Source organism: Littorina saxatilis, unplaced genomic scaffold (genome assembly GCF_037325665.1).
Source record: "Littorina saxatilis isolate snail1 unplaced genomic scaffold, US_GU_Lsax_2.0 scaffold_1143, whole genome shotgun sequence".
Classification (NCBI taxonomy): domain Eukaryota; kingdom Metazoa; phylum Mollusca; class Gastropoda; order Littorinimorpha; family Littorinidae; genus Littorina; species Littorina saxatilis.
The window spans coordinates 25001-30000 of NW_027129680.1; the positions used below are offsets into that span (position 1 = coordinate 25001).

At 43.4% G+C, this 5000-nt stretch overlaps 1 long non-coding RNA gene across 1 annotated transcript in view; it reads left to right on the forward strand.

Annotated features, from left to right (window-relative positions):
• LOC138957907 (uncharacterized) overlaps positions 1-5000 on the forward strand; it is an 8162-nt gene that overhangs the window by 960 nt on the left and 2202 nt on the right. The window contains exon 2 of the long non-coding RNA XR_011453219.1: positions 4084-4156. This is a non-coding gene — a long non-coding RNA (uncharacterized lncRNA). The remainder of the gene's footprint in view (positions 1-4083; positions 4157-5000) is intronic.

The window sequence follows — 5000 nt, forward strand, 5'->3', positions numbered from 1 at the left end:
ACCAAACACAAAATGAAACTTCTTCGCAAGAAAAACAAGCTAGTTAAGTTAGCATGAAACAAAAAGTGGTCCATATTAGGCATGGCTTGCTGTGTCGTACCACATTTACACTCGTTGCTATTTTGTATACATTGAAATGCGAGCGAAAGCGAGCTTGTCTTTAATGGAAAAAGCAACGAGTGTAAATTTGGTACAACACAGCAAGCCATGTAATATTCTGTTTATCCTACATACTGTACTTTGCGTGCATTCTGCTCCAACACCTCGGGGTTGATGCGTTCAGATTGAATACGCTTCTTATGGAACCTCGATCTCTTCCAAAACCTCGTGCAATCTTTGTCGTCGAAGCAAAAGAGAAGTCACTCTAGAAAGTATAGCGTGACGTGTTAGTTCTAAAAATGCTTTCCATGGGAAACATCAAGCGCAAAAGTGTTTCCAGAATGACGTTTTTCTCGGTGAATTTGGCATCTTGAGCAGTAGAAAATCAGGTCCCTCCCCGACAACAGACTAATGCTGCGTCGCCCAAAACAAATAACGGTAGAAAATCAGGTCCCTCCCCGACAACAGACTAATGCTGCGTCGCCCAAAACAAATAACGGTTTTGGGTGTGACGAAAACAAGAACAGGGCCGGAGTGCTATGTTAATTATGAGCAGTTCTTCCTCACCCATTTAAAAAATATGACACTACCAGTACCAGCATGTTTCCGCATATTGAGCCAGAATTTTTTGTTTGGGCAAATTGACGTTGCAGTTCCGGAGCAAATTATCAAAAGTTCTTTGCGAATTTGCGTTCAAACGTGTTTTCCCCATAATAACGATGCACAGGTCGAAAATATGGCCAAGAACAAATCTATGGTACTTCGAAGAAAGAAGAATAACAACATTCTTGTCCAATACGACTTGCAATTTACCGTGTGCGCTGTAAAATCTCCCTACCTTCAAAGCAGACGAAAAGCAGACATCTTCATTTTCTTCCAAGGGAGAAATCGTTGGTCATAAAGTCTTGCAGGACCCAAACATACTTCTGCACGCTTTCTTTTCTTTTCATATTCAGTTGCTTCGCAAAAATGAAATGTCATTGGTTTTCTCAACTTGTCAAGTCAGCCAAAACGACCGCAGAACACAGAACTGGGAAATGACACTGATCGAAATACGAAAGATCTTCGATGACGAAAGTATAAATGACGTCATGTGGTCAGACCTATCTCGAGAACTAAGCGTCGCTCAGAACCAGCGCCCTTCCATTATGTGTTTTCAGCGTAGCAATAGGGTCTGATATTTACACGAGACAAGTATAATCCCTATTGCTACGCTGAAAACACAAAAGCGTTTATATAGCTATTCTGACATTATATTCTGTGTTAAAATCATGTTTTTACCGTAAGTTGTCCTCACTGTAAAAGTGCAAAGGTCGAATCTATTTATCGAAAAATCCACTGTCATCTATCTCTATATATTTATATATATAGATAGATATATACGGCTTCTGTGTCTGTGTCTATGTGTGTGTGTGTGTGTGTGGAGGCAACACCTGTGGATTGTAGAGTTCTGTTTGTGATGGGGTCTGGCGACTTTTGTCTGTCTGTATGTTCTGGCATTTGAGAAGCCATAACAGATAATATAGGGCTTAGAAATAAGCTCTAAAATTCTCAATCCCGTTTGACAGGACTTCGCCTTCAAAGATGATTGTGGTGAACCGCCACGCTGTCTGTCTCTGTCTCGCGATTCACCCCGGCGAAGCCGGGTATTCATATAGTTGTATATATTTTAATCAACTTCCCAGCAGAAGCTTTCAAAAACTCATTTATTATTTTATCATTTCCACAGGCTTTATTATTCTTTAGCTTTTTAACTGCTTTTAAAGGACTAAATGTTTCAGACCGGTAACTTCAATTCAACATTGCACTATACAATGGACGTTCTATGTGACAGGAGAGTTTGCTGATTTTGTGTTCAACATTGGAAAGCTCGTCCGCTAGAATCAGAGATAGGTCGCTTCAGATTGCAGCTTCTTGAACTTTGCAAGGTTTGTTGCCTGTTAAAGAACTGGATTTTACACGTATTGTATTTCATGTAGAGTAAGCAAAAAACACACACAAAGCAAATGGCATCGTCTGTCGACTAGTCACAGAAACAAACCTGGCGAGGTATGCGTGTACTTTATACACGTGGAAGAAACCGGAACCATGCGTCTTTGTTATTGCCGATATCGTTTGGATATTGGCAACAACAACAAAACTTCCGTAGCGTTATCCTTTGATGATCGCAATAGGGATGTGTGAGACCATCCAATCACAGCCCCCGAATTCCCCCACGTGTCTATCAGAATAGCTATATAGACACATGATCCGGAGAGAGGCGGGCAAAATACATTACGTATAACATAGTTACGTCATTCGTCGGCAGAAGATTGGCACATCAACGATCATTGTCGGGCTTTTAGAATATATCACGTCATTCGTCGGCAGAAGATCAGCACATCATGGAGAGAGAGAGGCGCGGGCAAAAGCATAATACGTCATTCATCGGCAGAGAAGCGGCGGAACACCGATCATGGTTGGGCTTTTAGAACATATCACGTCATTCGTCGGCAGAGAGTCGGGGGAAGATCGGCATCGACACGATGCCAACGTTGGCCCACCCCAAATACGATGAGCAGCCCGCCTCGATGCCGAGTCGGCTGTCAAGGTTGGCCCGCTCTAGACGCTGTGGTTGGCCCAACGTTGGGTCAACCACATCATGCTGTCGGGGCTGCCAGACTAGTGTGCACGTGCACGGTAGTAAATCAAAATACACCTCACCCCGCCATTTGTGAAAACACGCACGCATGATAACTGAAAGAAAACGATGAATCAAGAAACTAAAACCCAGATGCACATCTGCGGCTCCTATGCAGTGTGCATTCACACTATCTTGTTCCTGCCTCTTGCCATCTCTGAGGTATGGCGACCACAGACAGACAGACAGACACACTTACATCCATTTTCTAATACTCCCGGCTTCGCCCGGGAAAACAAGTATGTGAGGTGTCAGATCTTGTGTTACTGTTGTCAGAAGAATGTTTGGTATGTGAAGTGTCAGATCTTGTGTTACTGTTGTCAGAAGAATGTTTGGTATGTGAAGTGTCAGATCTTGTGTTACTGTTGTCAGAAGAGTGTTAGGTATGTGAGGTGTCAGATCCTGTGTTACTGTTGTCAAAAGAGTGTTGATATGTGAGGTGTCAGATCTTGTGTTACTGTTGTCAGAAGAGTGTTAGCTATGTGAGGTGTCAGATCTTTAGTTACTGTTGTCAGAAGAGTGTTAGGAATGTGATGTGTCCGATCTTGTGTTACTGTTGTCAGAAGAGTGTTAGGTATGTGAGGTGTCAGATCCTGTGTTACTGTTGTCAGAAGAGTGTGAGGTGTCAGATCTTGTGTTACTGCTGTCAGAAGAGTGTTAGGTATGTGAGGTGTCAGATCTTGTGTTACTGTTGTCAGAAGAGTGTTAGGTATGTGAGGTGTCAGATCTTGTGTTACTGTTGTCAGAAGAATGTGAGGTGTCAGATCTTGTGTTACTGTTGTCAGAAGAGTGTTAGGTATGTGAGGTGTCAGATCTTGTGTTACTGTTGTCAGAAGAATGTTAGGTATGTGAGGTGTCAGATCTTGTGTTACTGTTGTCAGAAGAGTGTTAGGTATGTGAGGTGTCAGATCTTGTGTTACTGTTGTCAGAAGAGTGTCAGGTATGTGAGGTGTCAGATCTTGTGTTACTGTTGTCAGAAGAGTGTTAGGTATGTGAGGTGTCAGATCTTGTGTTACTGTTATCAGAAGAATGTGAGGTGTCAGATCTTGTGTCACTGTTGTCAGAAGAGTGTTAGGTATGTGAGGTGTCAGATCTTGTGTTACTGTTGTCAGAAGAATGTTAGGTATGTGAGGTGTCAGATCTTGTGTTACTGTTGTCAGAAGAGTGTTAGGTATGTGAGGTGTCAGATCTTGTGTTACTGTTGTCAGAAGAGTGTCAGGTATGTGAGGTGTCAGATCTTGTGTTACTGTTGTCAGAGGAGTGTCAGGTTTGCGATGTGTCAGATTTGGTCTTTCTGTTTCCAGACGGACCGGGCTGCAAGGCGCCGCTACCTCCCCCCAGTGGGGCCGTCAACTGTGAGAGGAACGGAACTCATGTGTCGGTATCTTTTACCCCCCCCTCTCTCTCTCTCTCTCTCTCTCTCTCTCTCCTTCTGTGTGTGTGTGTGTGTGTGTGTGTGTGTGTGCGCGCGCGTATGTGTGCGTGAGTGTGTGTGTGTCTGTGTGTGTGTGCGTGTGTGAGAGAGAGAGAGAGAGAGAGAGAGAGAGAGAGAGAGAGAGAGAGAGAGAGAGAGAGAGAGAGAGAGAGAGAGAGAGAAATGATGCTTAAATTTACATTCGCGTGGGCGCATTATGTGATGAAATTTTTTAAGAAAGTTTTAAGGATTACAGCTGCAAGAGAATGTTGGAAACTATATCCGTATAATGTTACCACAAATACAGGGTGATACAACTGTTTTTTTAATGTTTTATTTTATAATCGATATACGAGAGCAGAACTATTGTTTTTGTGCTTAGAAGTAACCTTTTTGTTGTGAGATAGGGCAGTCCAGCTGCTCTCTTGTTGGCACGTGCACACCACACCGTAAGGAATATCAACACGCGCAAAATGTCCACTGTAGATCCCAGAGTTCTTGAATCAAAATAAGCCAATAATAGGGAGGTTTAGAAACTGCGTCCCTATCAGCTACGTCACCCACCAGGACACCTATCTCACATGCGGGTCGCGCTGCGTGTGGTGATTGGGTACGTGTTCACGTAGCAAACCCTTCCATACGTTAGCGCAACGGATGTCAGATTTTATCAAGTCCAACCATCCGAGAAGGGTGTAAGGATGCTCAATATTTTCTGGAATCTTTCCTTCACGCTTCAGTCCATATTTCATAATTCTGGTTTGCAGAGGCGGATCAGTTCATTTTATGGGGGGGGGGGGGGGTTCCAAA